The 20,324-nt window shown below is 42.4% G+C and overlaps 1 protein-coding gene across 3 annotated transcripts in view; it reads right to left on the bottom strand.

The window, feature by feature from the left end:
• The window catches only part of tpcn1 (two pore segment channel 1), a 149,656-nt gene that overhangs the window by 102,660 nt on the left and 26,672 nt on the right, over nucleotides 1-20,324 (bottom strand). The window contains exon 1 of one of the 3 annotated variants that reach the window (XM_068055117.1): nucleotides 8,432-8,511. The exons of the other annotated variants lie outside the window; for them this stretch is intronic. The gene's annotated coding sequence lies outside the window, so the exon portion shown is untranslated. Of the gene's footprint in view, nucleotides 1-8,431; nucleotides 8,512-20,324 lie in introns of those variants that run through there. 3 annotated transcript variants of the gene reach the window in all.

The raw sequence follows: 20,324 nt of genomic DNA, 5'->3' as shown, positions 1-20,324 counted from the left end.
ATGCAGCGAGCCCTGGACAACGTATGTAAGCCAAGAGCGATGTCTCAATTCATTCCATCTTCGCTGCCTCCGGAGAATACTTGGCATCAGGTGGCAGGACCGTATCTCCAACACAGAAGTCCTCGAGGCGGCCAACACCCCCAGCTTATACACACTATTGAGTCAGCGGCGCTTGAGATGGCTTGGCCATGTGAGCCGCATGGAAGATGGGGCAGGATCCCCAAAGACACATTGTACAGCGAGCTCGCCGCTGGTATCAGACCCACCGACCGACCATGTCTCCGCTTTAAAGACATCTGCAAACGCGACATGAAGTCCTGTGACATTCATCACAAGTCATGGGAGTCAGTTGCCAGCGTTCGCCAGAGCTGGCGGGCAGCCATAAAGGCGGGGCTAAAGTGTGGCAAGTCGAAGAGACTTAGCAGTTGGCAGGAAAAAAGACAGAAGCGCAAGGGGAGAGCCAACTGTGTAACAGCCCCGACAAACAAATTTTTCTGCAGCACCTGTGGAAGAGCCTGTCCCTATAGAATTGGCCTTTATAGCCACTCCAGGTGCTGCTCCACACACCACTGTCCACCTCCAGGCGCTTATCCATTGTCTCTCAAGATAAGGAGGCCAAAGAAGACTTCGTTAAAACAGAGGATCTCTAGTTATTCTTTCACCAAAGATTTATAACAGAGTCAAAACTTCCCACTCTGGAAAAAGCTACATAAAGCTGTCCATGTGTAAAAACAGGCCTCGGAATACACTGTTATCATCTTTTTCGACTATAGAGTTGACACTGATGTATTCTTCTAAATTCACCTAACAGCTTTTCTAAAACCTTTTCTCTCAAATTTAGTGAATCTTCATTTTTTGCACAAAGAACAGTGTTTGAATAATAAGTGGTATCAAATACATCAATGCTTTCACCAAATGCAAAATCAACACAATTTGACTCCTCAGATATTTCAATTGAATCTCCCAATTTTCCATCCCCTAGAACTTACCCGAAATGTGCCCAAGAATCTTCCTTCAAAAGTTCATTGTTTAAAACAAATTGGATAGCCTGTGGTTCATGAGAAGGGTGAGTGAATGTGTATCATATCCTACCACACCACCCCCAGTCACCGTAAAGAGAGAACCTTACACCTTACTCCAGGTACCTTCTATCAGTTGGATCAAAAAATTGTTATACTCGGTACACTCACTACAAGAATGTTACAATAAAGTTTTAAAATATCAAATTAGCAAACTGTCATCACAGATGTGCCAGGCACTGCCCATCAAATAAACTGAGTGTGAGGTCTAGATGGACGATGGCATGGCTATCAATGGTGGAACAGAAGGATTTCAGGAAGCCCACGTGGTCAGAGTTGGAGGAGCGTGGAGTAATTAGAGTGTTGTAGGTCTGGAGAGGTTGCAAATAAGGGGAGGGTTGAGGTCATGAGAGATTTAAACACGGAGATGAGAATTTTAAATTCGAGGTTTTGGGGACCAGGGATCAATGTATGGCAGCGAGCACAGGGATAGGATAGCAGATATTGGGCGGTGCAGAATAGAATACAGGAAGCAGAGTCTGGAGGTGAAAAATGCATGGATGGGCGGAGACGGTGATGTTACAAAGATGGGAAGCTCAGCTCAACAAATAGAATACAGAGGTTACAAACAGTCTGGGTTTAACCGAGATAATGGCCATGGAGGTAGATGAAATTGGTGGCAAGGATGCAAGATTTTTGATGGGGGTTGAAGACAATAAACAGAACTTTTAGGCCCCAACTGGGGTGGGTAAAGAGGCAGGTAAGCAAAGAATTTCGCGCTGCCAGCCGTGTGCTGGTTTTCCTGCACCATCCGGCCCCATGGCCATTTTTCCAGAGGCGGGGCTGCAGGGCTACCCACCCACACATGGCAGGTAAGCAATTCATAAATTAAAGACCTGTTAAAGCCTATTGTCGGAGGCTGAATGGAATTTTTCAGTCAGACTCCAGGTCCCCAGAGGCCTTGGGGAACAGCCTAACTGCCTGGAGGCAGCCTCCTGACAGCAGGCCAGGGGTGGGGGTGGGATGGGTTGGGGAGGCAGCCAGCCCTTCAGGCAGGCTTAAAGGCCCTCCCTACCTGCCTGCCTTTCGCTGCAGCTGCAGGCACCCTATTGGCCCTCCAGCATCGAGAGCCTGCTCGCCATCCTTAGTTTGATGGCAAGCCTGCCCACTAGCCACTAATTGGCCAATTCAGAGAAAATCACAGATGAATGATTCTTCCCCACACTGTGCGGGCTTCTGACCACCACTTGAGTAGACAGTGTGGTCCTGAAGCCCGTGGGGTGAAGCCTGCTTAATCTCTTCAGTTTTCCCATATTTAACTTTAGATATTTGTAGCTCGCAATGAGTGCAGAGGAATGTTCAAGATAGGTGGTGGAGAGACAGAGTTGAGTGCTTTAGCGTACATGTGGAACCCACTCCATATCTTCAGATAATGTTATTAAGAGTCAGCATGTAGATCATGAAGATTGTGGAGGTGGGGAGGATGGTGGTGGGGGCAAGGAAGATCTTTGGGACTCCAAATGTAAGCAACTATTGGATAGGCAAGAATGGAACTAAGTGAGGAGGGCAGGACAATGAAAGACAGGCATTGGAGGAGGAAGGTGTGATTGCCTTGGTCAAAAGGTTGCAGAGGAGGAACTTACCTGCTCCCGTCATCCATCCCGGAGGGATATTGCTGCCAGTGGCCAGCACTCCCGCACCTTCAGAATTCCATCCAGGGATCCAATGTGGTACACTGGTGGGAAGGGGGAGGATGTAAGTGTTTCAGTGTGGTGGGGGGGGGGGTGGCGAGCAGGGTCAAACTCATCCAATTGGTATAGGGGATGGTGGGAAGAGGTAAAGTTCACAGTCTATGAACTGTAGTAGGTGGGGAGGGGGGGAAGGTCAGGTGCACAAGGTAAGTATTTTGTGAGGGGGGGAAGAGGGCAAGGAATGAATTGTATGACTATTGGGGGGGCGGTGGGAGAGGGGCTAGAAACATTTATTTAATTTTTTGAATCAATTTAAAATGACTATTTCTTTAAATATTTAAATTAAATGGAATAGCTCGAAACCCTTTAAAAATGGTGTCGGCACCTGCACAATGGTTCCTGACGCCATTGTCGGGGATGGACAGCACATCCCCTCCACGTCATCAGGGTGGGCGGTGCGCCCTGGCTATTTAAATAAGCGGCCGCACTGAATATTACGGTGGCTCTGTGACATGTAAAATGCAGCCCAAAAAGTGTACAGCATTTTTGTGAATGGAATATAATAAAAATATTTACCAAGTAAAGAAATTGCAATTCAAGAGTGTTGCAAAAGAACATTTCCACATCCCACCAAAAGTTGTGGCATTTTAATTAGATCAAGAATACTTTCTTTTTAAAGTTCAAAATGTTACAGCACTGTTTCAACTTAGCAGGATCATTTTCTGGGCCATCATATTGTGCCATTGAGCTTTAAGTTGGCGATGATCCAAGCTGGCATTGGCATTTGTGGAGCGAGAACCTCCCACTGTGACAAGGCTGCCTCTTGTCTGTATTTCTCATCAAGGTCAGACAAAATTATTGCAAGTAGTTTTGTTATTCCATTAGGAAAACATTATATAGCAAGGCCAGAAAGACTATCTGAGGGTTACAGTGTACTGAACATCTGATGGGAGCTAATTTTAATTCATGGTTGAGAGGTTGTTATTAAAAATTCTGTCAGTGAGCTTATCCAGTAAATAGCTGAGCTATACTGAACAGCAAGGCCCTAGGACTGACTAATCCCTTGTTTGGTGCTGATCTCAGCAAGGACTGTGGTACTATGGACTCCAAGACGAGACTCCTGCTTCTGATCACTATTCAATAACTTCCACTGCAAATGCACAAATGGACTGCAGAGGAGGTCAGGATTAGGTTCAATGGTTCCTTTCAGTCAAAGCATTGGCTGACACACTGTCAGGACCACCCAGGTGTAAAGGCCATTTTGGCAAGACATCAGAGGACGACAAATGCCTGTGGAACCATCCCTCAACTACATGTTAATGCACTAAGGAGAGAGGAGGGAAGAAAACTGAAGAAGAAAGATAAAACAAATTGTGCTACTTGAGCAGGTACTCACTCTACGAGTGACCCAAGAAATAATAGTTAGTCTCCCCATCCTTTTTACCTACAGCATGCAACACAACTGGCAAAATCTTTCCTAAAATAGTACAACCAAACTTATTAGAAACACATACATCAAAATGGATGTTCCTGTAAAGGTGAAGAGTAGAACCAACAGGTCAAGGGAACCCTGGATGTCAAGGGATATAGAGGATTGGATAAGAAAAAAAAAGGAGGCGTATGGCAGATTCAGAGTGCTGAAAACAGCCGGAGGACATAGGTGAGGTTTTGAACAATTACTTTTCATCTGTGTTCACTATCGGGAGGGACGATGTAGGTGTAGTGATCAGGGAGGGTGATTGTGATATACGATCAAATTAGCATTGAAAAGGAGGAAGTTTTAACTGTATTAGTGGGCTTAAAAGTGGATAAATCCCCAGGCCCAAATGAGATGTATCCCAGGCTGCTATGTGAGGCAAGGGAGGAGATAGCGGGGGCTCTGACACAAATTTTCAGATCCTCTCTGGCCACAGGAGAGGTACCAGAAGATTGGAGGACAGCAAATGTGGTACCATTATTCAAGAAGGGTAGCAGGGATAAACCAGGTAATTAGAGGCCGGTGAGTCTAACATCAATGGTAGGGAAATTATTGGAAAAAATTCTGAGAGACAGGATTAATCTCCACTTGGAGAGGCAGGAATTAATCAGGGATAGTCAGCATGGCCTTGTCAGGGGGAGATCGTGTCTAACAAATTTGATTGAATTTTTCGAGGAGGTGACGAGAAGTGTAGATCGGGGTAAAGCAGTTGATGTTGTCCACATGTACTTCAGTAAGGCTTTTGATAAGATCCCGCATGGGAGATGGGTTAAGAAAGAAAAAGCCCATGGGATCCAGGGTGATTTGGCAAATTGGATCCAAAATTGGCTTAGTGGAAGGAGGTAGAGGGTGATGGTAGTGGGTTGTTTTTGTGAATGGAGGCCTGTGACCAGTGGGGTTCCGCAGGGATCGGTGCTGGGACCCTTACTGTTTGCAGTGTACATTAATGATTTAGACATGAATATAGGAGGTATGATCAGTAAGTTTGCAGATGACACGAAAATTGGTTGTGTTGTAAATCTTCTCTTCTTCTTCTTTGGCCTCCTTATCTCGAGAGACAATGGGTAAGTGCCTGGAGGTGGTCAGTGGTGTGTGGAGCAGCGCCTGGAGTGGCTATAAAGGCCAATTCTAGAGTGACAGGCTCTTCCACAGGTGCTGCAGAAAAATTTGTTTGTCGGGGCTGTTACACAGTTGGCTCTCCCCTTGCGCCTCTGTCTTTTTTCCTGCCAATTGCTAAGTCTCTTCGACTCGCCACACTTTAGCCCCGCCTTTATCGCTGCCCGCCCGCCATGTGTTGTAAATAGTGAGGAGGAAAGCCTAAGACTACAGGATAATATAGATGGGCTGGTAAGATGGGCGGAGCAGTGGCAAATGGAGTTTAATCCTGAGGTGTGAGGTGATGCACTTTGGGAGGTCTAACAAGGCAATGGAATATACAATGGATGGTAGGACCCTAGGGAGTACAGAGGCTCACAATGCATTTGCTGGACCATGGATTCCTTCTCCAATTTTCGTATCCTAAAAGTGGAGATCCATAATGGAACACAGTTCCAGATGTAGCAGCAGCTTCTCTTCATGTGGGGATCTGGACAGAGAGCACAAGCATACTATTTACTGGGGATTGAGGGAGGGGAGGGGAAGAACACTGCTAAATTAATCCCTGTCTTCAGTTTCCACAGATGTGCACTCTCCAGTGTGATTATTGGACAGGGGTTAGGTGCAGGAACCCTGATTAATTGCTCTTTGTGTCTCTCATCCCATCCCAGTCTATGGATACTGAGGTCAACAGTCAACATCCTCATTGCTGCCCTGGTTGAAATCGGCTAACTCTGTATTGGCAAAGCATCAAACCTGCAAGATTCCTGGCCTGTATGGGTCAATGCCAAGCCATCTGGTGCACTTACTGAGTCACTGTCAGGAAACTTTGAGGAAAGTTTCCACTGTGAGGTTAAATATAATATGCAAGTGGAACTTAGCTGCATCTAAAAAGTGTCTATAAGAGGTTTGTTGTTACTCTCATAAGTAAATGTACCTAACCTGGGTTTTACATGAGGTTCCTTATTTTGTATGGTTCACACATTTCTGTTTTTTAAACCTAAGAAAACCTGTTTGTGCTGGTTTCTTTGCCTTATAATTGGAAAGTGGTGAACAAGGATTCACCAAGGGGGAGCTAAACACATGCTGTGTTTAAAATTAAACCCTGTTATGGTAAGACCAGGTGAAGGCTGAGAGGGACCCCTAGACACCTTTCTCACCTGGTCGTAACAACAAAAATCATATAATTGTTTTGTACAGGTTTCAGAAATACAAGGTGTCTATCATCAGGGACAGAGTAATAGGGGGAATGTTGGCCCTTATAAATTATGCTTTACTTATACAGTTGGTTAAGCGCCATCAGGAGTACTGTATTTAGTTTTGGGTACCACTTCTCAGGAAAGATTTACTGGTCTTGGAGTGGGAACAGCACAAATTCACCAGAATGATACCAGGGCTTAAAAGCTTGAGTTAAGACAGCTGGTTGCATAACCGTGGCTTGCATTCCCTTGAATTTAGGAAATTGAGAGGTGATCTAAACAAGGTGTTTAAATTGATAAAGGAATCTGATAGGGAGATGCAACCAAACTATTTCTTCTGGCGGGGAAATCTAAAACAAGAGGGCATATCTTCAATTTCAAGCCAACCCAGTTATGAAGTGAAATCAGGAAGCATTTTTTTCATAAAAAACGGTAGCAAAAATCTGGAACCCTCGTCCCCAAAAGGCTGTGTTTTAAAAAAAAAAAATTCATGGGATATGGGCATTGCTGGTAAGACCAGCATTTGTTTCCCATCCCTAATTATCCTCAGGTGGTGGTGGTGGTGAGACACCTTCTTGAATGCAACCGAGTGGCTTTCTGGGCCATTTCAGAGGGCAGTTAAAAGAGTCAACCACATTGCTGTGGGTCTGCAGTCACATATAGGCCAGACTGGGTAAGGACAGCAGATTTCCTTCCCTAAGGACGTTAGTGAACCAGATGGTTTTTTCTCGACAATCCTGTGGTTTCATGCCCACCATTATTGATAGTACCTTTTTAAAAAAAAATCCAGCTTTCATTTCATTAATTGAATTTAAATTTCTCAGCTGCCATGGGAGTATGGGATATAAATGAATTAAAATTTTCAAGACGGAGATCGATACATTTTTGTCAGATAAGGATATCAAGGGATACGGAGAAAAGGCAGTCACGGCGCTGAGGTATAGATCAGCCATGATCTAACTGAATAAGTTGAAGGGGCTGAATGGCCTGGTCCTGTTTCTATGTATAACCATAACCTAGGCTCTAGACTCTTTTGATACTAACTATCTTTTAAACTGACTTCTTCCCATGAAGCTTCCAGATCTTTTTACAACATTGAATTTCTCTTCTTAATTCCCATCTGTGTCCTAGAAAACAAAACAAATTAACCTTCCTAGGGAGGGGGAGAATATTCATTTATCTTTTTCTTATGCCTGTGCGTCTTTGATATCGTTACACATGGTCAACCGTCTGTTTATCTTGTTTCTGTCTCTGGCCTTTTTCATGATGATAGGGTCATTAATAATACTTCAGTGAGACGTTAACCTTTACGAGACACTAAATAATGCTTTCTCGTGAGTCTTATCTCAAGAATATTCACGTTTATCAGCTGTGCAGAACTGTACCAAGTTGATTGGTTCCTACACCAGATTTTTGTCAGTTTCAGATGTTCATACAGTATATTACAAAGCTAGATTGAATTTATATTTATAATCCAAAATATAGTTAACTCCTCTTAATTCAATGGTGCTTAACTCAAATTTTCTGATTTTGTTTTGTTTTCACTAAATTCTCACTCTGCTGTGTTGGAATTACTGGATACTTCACATTTCAGTGTAAAAATTAATTTGAATTAGTAGCAGACATAATTTAATCTCCACTTAAGTTTTCTTCTCCCTCAGTTTAATCAGTACCATTTATTGCACCAATCACAAATTTATAAAAAAAAAACTCATTTAATACTTTACCAGGCTTGAAAAAATAGATATTTTTCCTTTCAAGTAATAGTACAAAAACAAGATTTTTACAAGATTTTATAAGGCAAGATTTATAAAAATTTACAAGATTGCAGAATGCTCTATCCTCAGTCAGTATTCCTTGCATTAGCCCATGCAACACTTAACTAAAAGCGAAATAAAAAAGTTAAATCTATCTAATTGTGACTAGGACAAACATAAACATAAAACATACCATTTGTTTCAAATTCTCCAAAGAATGAAGACCTTTGCAAAGGACTGTCACTAAATTCAGTGGAGCAGGAACAAGTTATATCTGCATGTTGCATTATTGCAGAAGTGAAAACAAGGTGCCTTATACTTCTTTTTTTAACAAGTATCAAAACTTACGATTACAACCCTGATTCCACAATGAGCATACACGAGTCATGTGATTACACTAAACAGCAAAATACTTTTCTTGTTCATTGATCTGTACATGTGGTTAATTTGTCTACTTGAGTGAAACCTCCTTCAAACTGTTGAATGGTTAAAACCACTCATACTGCTAGCTGCACCACAGTAGTCTTAACAATGTGAAAAGATCAGTGCTACGTGCTGAATCATATAACTTCAGCTGCACTGTTCAAAGTATAAATGGATTCCAGAACAGCATATTCAACATGAAAGGAGCTGAGATGGTTACGTAACAAAACAGTAAATATTTTATGCATGCCATTAACCTACAAAATGCTTCTTCTGTGAGGTAAACACTTCAGTTTATTCATTGGGTATGGGTTAATCAAGTGAAAACACAGGAGGTACATCAGTATTGCAATCAGGAAATAGAAATATGTGTCCAGCGGTGTAACAGTGAAGACTATAAAGAGTGTTTTTGTATTTTAACTTAGCAGCCTTCACTTGTTTGTTATTTGTAAATCAAAAGCTGAAGTACACATTACAGGCCTGCTGCTATAGAAATTCATTAGGGTTTTTTTTTCTGGCTAGTAAAAAGGCAGTTCTGCTTCCCTCATTGATTCCTGATTTTAAGCATTCATTTATAGTACAACCCACCAGGAATTCCTACTGTAAGAAAACTGCAAAGTGTACATCTGAAGTGACCTGAAACGTAATATGACTGAACTGCGCAAACTTCAAATTTTCTCTTTCAGAAAAAACCTGCTCATCCTCGGTATCTATAGACAGGTACCACAGCAGACTTTCAGTTTCTTAAACTGCTTTGGGGCCAACAAATTAGTAGCTCAGAAACCAAAAGTTGGTAATTGGAGAGCTGTTGCATTTGAGGCATTATCAGCCAGAAAGTAGCAAACAGTCAAGCATGCATTGTAGATGCGATGTACCTTTAACCAAATCCTTGGCAACATACATGCTCAAACAATAGCCCTTCTGTTACTGATTTGAGAAAATGCATCTCAAGATGTGTACCCTTTGAAGTTACTTGTACCAGAACCACATGACTTCCTCACTGCAAAAGACAAAAAAGTCCTAAAACCACTCCCAACGGCCATCTACAGTTCTTGCCTGTTCTTGACATCCGTCACACTCCTCTGCCAAAATTGGTACTTTGATATTTTTCTATTTATTGTTACAATTGTTGCTGATTATATCTGACGTATTTTTTCCCCATTTGGAAGATATCCTTTTCTGCTTTCACCAGCCACACTACCATTGTTCTTTCCTTCAGCCCTACCACAGAGCCAAATGCCATTCATCAAAAAAAAAGGGAAATTACAACTCAGAGACACTGGACAGGACTTTGCTCTCAGCAGCAAACGAATGCCGCCAGCCATTCATTGCACTTGCCCACAGACTCTTAAGGAGATTTTGTACTGTAGCGTACTGTGATTAAAGAGCCAAATTAGCGTGTGCCATCTACAGGGGATCTGGGACCTGTGTAAACTGGCCAAGTAACTGTGCATTTCGTTAACCAATCAGATTGAAGAATTGTTAACAAACAGAGTAGAAACTGAAACAGGAAGTGTTGGTTAAGTACAGAAAGTGAAATACAGAGAGGGAAAGAAAGATGGGATCATATAAATAAAAGAGACAGAAAGCAAAAGTAAAAAAAGTTAAATCTCCAATAATTAAAATCTGAAGCAATGAAACTCTAAACTTGTAAAAGTTAATTTTCAGTGCCAGAGAGGTTGTTTGGCAGTTATTAAGATTATCACACTGTTTAAAAATGTAATTACACTGGAATGAACAAGGCCTAACTTTTTCTGGCAGGTTTAATGGGTATTTATCATGTATGTACAGCAACTTCATGTATATCAATGCCAAGTCTCTTGGAGGTACTGATATAATGCAGCTTCTGGAGGAGCATGGCAACTTCCTGATTTCCACATTTGACTGAGCATGTGTAGTTTCTGGAATTTGCTGTCAAATTTACACTTTAATAATGGTGAACACTGTTAGCCATCTCCATTATTTCTACAGAAAAATCATACAAATGTTTGTGGGACTGCAGTCTACACTGACATACAACTGCAAATGACAGGCATGGAATATTGCCCCTTCTAGGCAAAAGTCAAGGAAACCTTTAAGAAAGTAAAAGAAAACAGGTATATTATTGAAGATTTCCCTCACTTGATATGAAGCCAAGGCCCCTTGGGCCAACAGGAATTCTGAAGGCAATGTCCCATTTGGAAAAAGTGCTCTTTCTTGTCTCATTTTAATAAGGCCAACACAGTTCATAAGCACCAACTTTCCTTCCATTTATAGCACCCAGGCCAGATTACCATACTTTGTAAAGAATAGCCATCTAGAAAAACGTACTGTCATATAAAGGGTGCAGGCCTTTAGTAACTCCTCAGTGAAGTTTTTGTTGAATGCACCCTTCACATTTGACAGAGGCTGTTTACTGTTTCCTTCCTTAGAGCTATGGTCCCTTACCACAGGTACTGATCACTCTTGGCATGCAAAATGCTTCAGCAGTCCAGAACATGCCTGTCACCAGTTTATAATGAAACCTATCCCTTGTCCTGCAGTCTGGATTTAACTTAAAATTGTGCTCTAGATTTTCCTTTTCTCTTCTATTTAGTATTTTTAAAACTTCTACAAGGTTCCCTCTCATTCACTTTGAAAGCTTACAATCCTCAGTTTTTCTAAGTTGTCCTCATAACTCAATGCTCTTATACTAGGAATAAGCCTCACAGAGTTTCTCTGCATTTCTTCAGGGGCTTTGAAATGTCTTGTGTCTTGCTAGCTAGAACCAAATGCAACACAGCAGATGTGGTTTGACCAGAGCACTATAATGTTCAACCTGATGCCTCATAGTCAGAATTTACTGATTTGACAATGTAGCTCACTACTTTGCACTCTCCATATTGAACTTACCTGGAAGAGTTCTGCCCATTTACTATATAGTGTATTAAAACATAAATTAATAGAATGAGGAACTGGGTTTCTGTAGGTAATTATATGGCCTTTCACCTCCGGAACCTGTTAAAACCCAGCTCAAACTGACAGAACAAAAGCCATCTCAATCAGCAGTAAGGTTCGTACGCAAAATAAGTCTGAACACTTTTAATCCAGTTCCTATGAGGTAAGGGCCAAAACTGACACCAATTTTCAATTTCACTGAGGAAAGCAACAGTTTGGCTTGTGTTTTGGAAGCAGAAAAGTGCTTTCTGGGTTGAGATTAAGAACCGGAAGCTGTTTCTCTGTATCAACCCATGTTATACCTGACACTGGAATTCTTGATGTGACCAGCACAAAATTTACATGAAAGTAAATAAAACATGAATCAACTGCACACAATGGAGGAATGATTGTTTTAGTAAGTAAAAATTTCTTTGATGGTTGCAGATACATTTTATGAGGCAATGGTAGATTTATACACAAATAAAGAGCGATTTCTGAAGAAAGATGAACAACACCTGAAGACTTTAAGCTGCAATGAAAGCAATCTACAAAATTACAGTCCATCTCAAGTTCACTACAAAGTAGAGAAAGTACAGGATACTCTTTGATAAAATGATCTCAGGTACTCAAACTGCTTTTCCATAAGCACTCCAACTTTGGGGCAGCCACCTTCCATTCAGAAATAATTTAATCTGTCAGAATTTATGACTCATTTGGCAGTTTAAATGCTACTCAAAGCTGAATGTGTGTTGCAACAAGCATAATGCATTCACTGACAAACACCTTATAGTGTCGACTTAAAGACATAATATGAACAATGTTGAAAGGAGAAAAAAAAAGGAACATATCAAAAGGATTGACTGGAATCTGTAATTAATTTATTCAGAGGGTTTATACATGGTTCCATGTATGTTTGGATATTTACTTCCATTAGCAACACTGACCAAACCATGAGCAGAGAAATTGTGAGTTATGACCACCACATACATGCAAATTAAAACAAAATAATTTGCACCAAATATTCTTTATTTAACGACCCAACATAGGACACATTTTATCCGGCAAAGTTTTGAGGTTTAACAAATATAAATGGCACTAATAATTTTGGTATACACAAATTCAGTTCGCTAGCCACAGATTCTATCCCCCTCCTTAATGAGTGGTCATAAAAGGTGTGCAGTGTAAAAGCTGTGAATTTGGTGACAGTGGGATTTCTCTGGTAGGTACTGATGATGATATCTCAAACTTAGTTGAACATTTTGACTTTAAATTAGAACGTTAAAAACTGTAAAAGAAACTGCAAGCTAGTTAACAGAAAGTGCCAGTCAGAGGCAGTTAACTGTCAATCAGCTGTATGCCATTGCTCAAATAGGTGCTAATTACCAGCAGGAAGCTGAGTGAACACTTGTAACATGGGTGTGGCTCAAAAGGTTTCTAGAAGTAAATAGTGGCCGGACTTTTACGCCACCCCAGTGAGCCGGATGGTGGCGGGGGGAGGTGGTGTAAAATTGAGCAAGAGGCTCCGGGAGGCCTTCCCGACCCACTCTCGCCTCTGCCCCACTTTACGTGGTCCGGGAGGGGTAGAAACTTAAGGGTCTTTGCCCGTCTCCACGGGGATTTTACCAGTGGCAAGCAGGCGACCGGGAGACATGAAAGATCACCCAGTGAAAGTTGGCGGCCTCTCAGCGCCCTGGGGGTGGGCCCTGACAAACAGGCACAAGGTGCCTGATTGAGGGCCACCCCCACTTCCCCAAACCATCCCCAGGACCCGAGACACCCCCCTCCCCCCACACGACCACCCTTGCCTCGTCGGGGTGCCACCGATCACCACGGCAAGGCAACGCTAACTTACCTGTAGTCCTGGCTCCATGTCCTCGGCTGGGCTGCAGTCCCAGCAGTGGCCACCTCTCCCAGTGGCGCTGCTGGGACTAAGAGGGGCCAGCAGCTTAATGAGGCGGGACTTCCTCCCTCAAGCGGTTGTAAGTCCCGCCTCGAAACAATTAAAGCCCAGGGACCCGTAAAATGTGGGACGGATTCCCAGGCCGGGCGGAAGTGGGTTCACCACTGACTTTTATGTCGGTGGCCAGCTCCCGTCCGCCCAATGTAAAATCCAGCCCAGTCAGATTGGCTGCAAAAGGAGTGCTATCTAAAAAGAATGTAAAAGTTGGAATTTGGTGCAGACAGGAAAGATGATGTTGCTTTTTCCTTCCAATACTTGTAGTGGTTTGTGTAAGCTTGAGACAGTAAGTATGTAAAATTTTTTAGTGTTTTAGTGCTTAGTGTAAGTTGTGTGTAGTAAAAGAAAAAAACTTGCAACAAACTAAAAGGTAGATATAAATAATCTAGACTAAGATATGACAGAGTAGGTTCTGTATCTGGACTGCAGTATGTGGGACTTTATGGGCTGTCCCAAGTGAAACCATCTGCAGTAGAGGTCTCTGTCTTAAATCTCTCCGGCTCAGAGTTATTGAGCTGAAGTACAAGTTGGAGACACTCTGACATATAAGAGAGGGGGAACAGCATCCAAACAGTTTGCTTCAGACTGTAGAGGTGCACGTTCAGAATAAGGTTACTGTGACCCGAGGTTCAGAATAAGGTTACTGTGTGCAGAATAAGTGGAACCCAGATGAGACAGAGAATAAGTATCTGCAAAAACTGATTCTATTCAACAGGTATAATTTACTTGCTACCTGTGAAGATAAGAATAAAGACTAATCAGAGGGATAGCCAGAATATAGGCCATGGCATCGTAAATGTGGAAGGTTGGTTGGGGTGGGGTGCAGCAGAGTATGGCTACCTGACCCGAACCCGACCAGACCCGAAGACATATGTTAGGTTCAGGTTGAGTCGGGTCTCTCTTCTGGGTCCGGCATTTGGGCTTGGGTCAGGTCAGGTCGGACACAGTGCTGCCTTTTGCGCAAAGAGGGAAAGGGAAGTAAGCTTCAAAATTCGAACAGCCAGGACATCAAGGCGAGAAACGAGCATCCATACTCCACACTCGTCTGCTTCCATCTGAACAATTCTGCAGGAATAGCCTGCTTCCGGAACGGAGGATCACAACATTTGGACAAGCTAGAGCACAACCTCTTTGATATAACTAACTTAATTCCGGTAGTTGGGTCGGGTCGGGTCGGGTCAGGTGCGGGAAAAAAATCAAAGGACTTGGGCACGGGTCGGGTTCGGGTTGGATGTAGTCAGGTTGGGCCTGGGTCGGCTTTCAAATGCATACCCTAGCAGGCCTTTAGGGTGCAGGGGAGTGTAATGTTGATGAGGATTCAATAAGGACTGTATAGGATATATAGCACAGAAACAGGCCTTTCGGCCCAACTGGTCCATGTAGGTATTTATGCTTCACTTGAGCTGCCTGCCATTTTTCCTCATCTAAATCAATCATCATAACTCTCTATTCTCTTCTCCTTCATATGTTTGTCTAACGTCCCCTTAAATGCATCTATGCTATTCACTTCAACAAATCCCTGCCAATTCCACATTTGCACCACTCTTTGGGTACAGAAGTTCCTTCTGAATTCCCTATTGGATTTCTTGGTGATTATCTTGTATTGATGGTCTCTAGTTATGCTCTTCCCCACAAGTGGAAACACTCTCTCTGTATCCATTCTTTCAAAATCTTTCATAATTTTAAAGACCTCTCTTAGGACCTCACCCTCAAACTTTTATCAAGAGAAAAAAAAGAAACCCTTCCAGTTCATTTTTTTTCGCAAGTAGAAATCTTTATTTCCTCTTACTACGTCTTTTAGGCAGGCACTGTATTGACAAATTACACTTTGAACATTTGACAAAGCAATGGACCACTAATGCTGTAACTAACGCACATAGTCATCAATATCCCTGGCAAATTTCCCACGAGAATAATACTCATACTCTCTCTTCTCCCTTTCTTCATCTAATGCTTTTTTTGTTCTGTGCACGTCGCTTAGCTATGGTGTTTGAATCATCATCTTTTACTGACATGTGTATCCATGCATTTCTGGTGTCATCCTTGTAAATTTTCTCTGCACCATCTCCAGTGCCTCTCTATCCTTTTTATAATATGGTGACCAGACTGCACACAGTACTCTGTGTGGTCTAACAAAGGTTCGATACAGGTTTCGCATAACTTCCCTACTTTTTAATTCTATCGCTCTAGAAATAAAGCCCAGTGCTTGGTTTGCATTTTTATGGCCTTTCTAACCGATAGTGCAACTTTTAGTGATTGGTGTATTTGAACTTTGATTCCTTTGTTCCTCTACCCCACCTAGACTTATAACTTCCCTATTCTTCCTACCAAAATGTACTACTTCACATTTATCTCTGTTGAACTTCATTTGTCAATTATTTGCCCACTCTTAATTAATGATTAATTTCCTCCTGCAATTTGTTGCAGTTCCTAGCAGTGACTATTCCACTCCCCCTGCCCCACCACCCGGCCGTTTGATGTCGACCACAATTTAGAAATTGTGCTTTTGAGTCCCAAGTCCAAACCATTAATGTAAATTGTGAACCAGCAGTGGTCCCAGCACTGATCCTTGTGGAACACCACATCCCACCTTCTGCCAGTCTGAATAACTACCCTTTACTCCCAGCGCTACTTTCTGTCTTGAAGCCAGCAAGCAATCCATTCTGCTACTTGTCCTCTGACTCTGCATTCTCTGACCTTATTCATTAGTCTATTATGAGGCACCCTATTGAAGGCCTTTTGAAAATACAATAAATTACAACTACTACATTACCATTGTCTACTCTCTGTTACCTCTACAAAAAATTCAATAAGGTTGATCAAACAAGATTTTTCCCTTTTGAAATCCATGTTAACTATTCATTATTATTTTCTTTCCAGATGTTCTTCTATTCTCTCCTTTAGTTGGAATCCCATTAATTTTCCTACCACCGATGTTAAGCAATAATAATATTATATTTAATACCCTGGGCATGTTCTGTCTCCCCTTTTTAAATATAGGAATTGTGTTCGCTATCAGCTAGTCCTCTAGCACTAAACCTTTTTCTAAACAGTTTATTAAATATATGTAGTAATCCCTCTGCTATCTCTTCCCTAGATTCTTTTAAAATATCCTCTTTGAGTTTGATTAGTTTATTAAATACATTATTTTTTAAATTTTAAATACACTTGTCTCATTACTCATCTCATCATTCAATGTTATGTCTACCTGTTCTATCTCCCTGGTAAATACTGAAGTGAAATAATATTTCTGCCATCTCTCTATTGTTACCTGTGGTAATATCCTGTCTATCCCAGCCTTCCTTTTTTTATTGATGTGGCTGTAAAATATTTTACTATTTTGGACAACTAGCATCCTTTTGAAAATAGGTTCAAGAGTCTCATGTAGTAGGCTGCCTACCTAGCATCAGGGTGAGGAATATCTTGAACTGGCTTAAAGAGAACATTGTGGGGAGGGAGTGAACCCAATTGTTCTAATCCATGCTGGGACCAACAGCACAGGGAACAGTAGACACAAGATTTTGTTTGGAGAGTACCAGAACTAGGAGAACAGGACCTGAAGGGTTATAATCTCTGAATTATTATCCAAGCCATGTGCAAACTGGTGTAGAGATAAGCAGATGAGGGAGATGAATGTGACTGAAGGAGTGGTGTGGGAAAAGAGATGTTCTGTTTCATGAGACATTGGCACCAGATTTGGGACAGGACGGAACTGTACCGTTGGGAGAAGCTCCATCTGAACCAGGCTGGAACCAGGTTCCTAACAGGAATGATAAATAGTGGTTGGGTGGGGGGGAAGCAGTCAAAAGGACTCTAAACTATGTGCTGGTTGGGGGAGTCTAGGACTAGAAGACATAGTCTAATAATTTGAGCCAGACCTTTCAGGACTGAAATTGGAAAACACCACAGCCGACTCGGTGGGCCCAAGGGCCTATTTCAGTGCTGTATTTCTATGGCTATGACTAGTACACACAAAGGGTGGTAGAAGTTTGGACCTCTCTTCCGCAAATGGCAACTGATGCTAGATCAATTGTTAATCTACCAACCTCAGATTGAAAATTTTTGTTAACCAAAGATATTAAAGGATATGGGCAAAGGTAAGTATAAGAAGTTATGTTGTAGATCAGCCATGATCTTGTTGAATGGTGAAACAGGCTTGAGGGGCTAAATGGCTAATCCTGTTCCTATGTTCCCTGGGTACAGTCTTTGGCTGAACCAGTCTGTTCAAGATCTTTGTGCCTAATTGGACATTGAGCTGAGCCTCCAACCTCAAACCTATCCATCACAAAGAAAGTTCACTTCCAACTCCATAACATTGCCTGTCTCTGTCTCTGTCCCTGTACATGCCGATCTGCTGATGAATCCCTCATCTGTGCCTTTCGTTACCTCCAGACTCGACTATTCTAATTCTCTCCGAGCCAGCCTCCCATTTTTCACCCTGCATAAATTTGAACTCCTCCAAAACTGCTGACTGTATCACAGCTTGAACCAAGTCCCATTCAGTATCACCCAGTGCCTGTTGACCTACACTGACTCTATTGCCTCGATTTTGAAATTCTCATCTTTGTATTTATATCCTTAAATCCCTCCATGGCCTCACTGTTCTCTATCTTTGTTACCTCATCCAGCCCAGCAACTCTGCGTTGCTCCAAGTCTGGCTTCTTGTGCAACTCTCGCTTCCTACTCCCCACCATTGAACTGCTAACGTTGTACCTCTGTTTAAAAAGGGAGCAATGGATAGACCGAATAATTACAGGCCAGTCAGTCTAACCTCAGTAGTGGGCAAATTATTTGAATCTATTCTGAGAGACAGGATAAACTGTCACCTCGAAAGCCACAGGTTAATCAAGGATAGTCAGCATGGATTTGTTAAGAGAAAATCTTGTATGACCGACTTGATTGAATTTTTGAAGAAGTAACAAGGAAGATAGATGAGGGTAATGCAGTTGATGTGGTCTACATGGATTTTAGCAAGGCTTTTGACAAGGTCCCACATGGCAGACTGGTTAAAAAAATTAAAATTACATGGGATCCAGGGAAATGCAGCAAGGTGGATACAAAATTGGCTCAGTGGCAGGTAACAAAGGGTAATTGTTGACTGCTGTTTTAGCATCTGGAGGGCTGTTTCCAGTGGCATTCCGCAGGGCTCAGTACTGGGTCCCCTGCTTTTTGTGGTGTATATTAACGATTTGGACGTAAATGTAGGGGGCATGATCAAGAAGTTTGCAGACGACACAAAGATTGGCCATGTGGTAGACAGCAAGGAGGATAGCTGCAGGAAGATATTGATGGTTTGGTCAGATGGGCAGAAAAGTGGCAAATGGAATTCAACCCAGAGAAGTGTGAGGTGATGCATTTGGGGAGGTCAAACAAGGCAAAGGAATACACAATTAATGGGAAAATACTGAGGTGTAGAGGATGTGAGGGACCTTGGAGTGAATGTCCACAGATCCCTGAAGGTAGCAGGACAGGTCGATAAGGTGGTTAAGAAGGCATATGGAATCCTTTCCTTTATTAGCCAAGGTAGAGAATATAAGAGCAGGGAGGTTATTCGGGAACTGTATAACTCATTGGTTAGGCCACAACTTGAGTACTGTGTGCAGTTCGAGTCACCTCATTACAGAAAGGATGTAATTGCACTAGAGAGGGTACAGAGGAGATTTACGAGGATGTTGCCAGGACTGGAAAAATGCAGCTATGAGGAAAGATTGGATAGGCTGGAGTTATTCTCCTTGGAACAGAGAAGGCTGAGGGGAGATCTGATCGAAATGTACAAAATTTTGAGGGGCCTGGATCGAGTGGAGGTGATGGGCCTATTCATTTTAGCAGAGAGGTCAGTGACTAGGGGGCACAGATTTAATGTGATTGGTAGAAACATTAGCGGGCAAATGAGGAAAAATGTTTTCACCGAGAGGGTGGTGGGGGTCTGGAACTCACTGCCTGAAAGGGCAGTTGAGGCAGAAACCCTCAACTCATTCAAAAGGAGTCCGGATATACACCTCAAGTGCTGTAATCTGCAGGGCTATGGACCAAATGCTGGCAGGTAGGATTAGAATGGGTGGATCGTTTTTCATCTGGCGCAGACACGATGGGCCAAGTGGCCTCTTTCTGTGCCTTAAACTTTCTATGATTCTATTGTTGGCCGTTTCTTAAGCTGTCAAGACCCTAAACTCTGAAGTTCCCTCCCTAAACCTAATCGCCTCTCTACTTCTTTAAGCCACTTTTTAGAATCTACCTCTTTAACCAAGCTTTGTCACCCATTTTAATAACCCTGCCTTCTGAAAAGGACAGCTCACATTAAGAATATGTTTGACCGTCCATTCAGACAAAAGGAGTTAGGAGTGAATTTAGTCTGTTCTTAGTTGGGTTACTAGGTGAAGTACCCTATTGTGCAAAGTACTCTCTTGGGTGTGGTGGCACACATCCAGCAGCCAAATATAATGACACTGAAAGAATCTAGAGAGTCTCTGCAGCTCTAACTGGTCGACATTAAAGAAAGAAAAACCACAATGGTCAGAAATAATTACTGTGCTCAAATTAGAAAGAAACATTTATTTATTCCGATATATATAAAAGGCAAGGTCTCCTTCCATGCTGTACACTGGGGGACGCTGATATCGAGGAGGCCGTGCAGGCTGTGGGCTGGCCTGCTCGCCAGGGTCGCAATCCACTTGTTGACGAAGACGATGCAGATGGAAGCGAACAGGTTCACCGAGAGTCCGATTTCCCTGATGAGGTCCTTTCTTAAGTGCATTACTACTAACCAATTAATGAAGGTACCCCACCAGCATTCAGATCACTAGAGGGC

This window comes from Heterodontus francisci, chromosome 23, assembly GCF_036365525.1.
Source record: "Heterodontus francisci isolate sHetFra1 chromosome 23, sHetFra1.hap1, whole genome shotgun sequence".
NCBI lineage: Eukaryota > Metazoa > Chordata > Chondrichthyes > Heterodontiformes > Heterodontidae > Heterodontus > Heterodontus francisci.
Note: the sequence above shows the minus strand (reverse complement) of the source record. Positions and strands in the feature narration are given on the sequence as shown.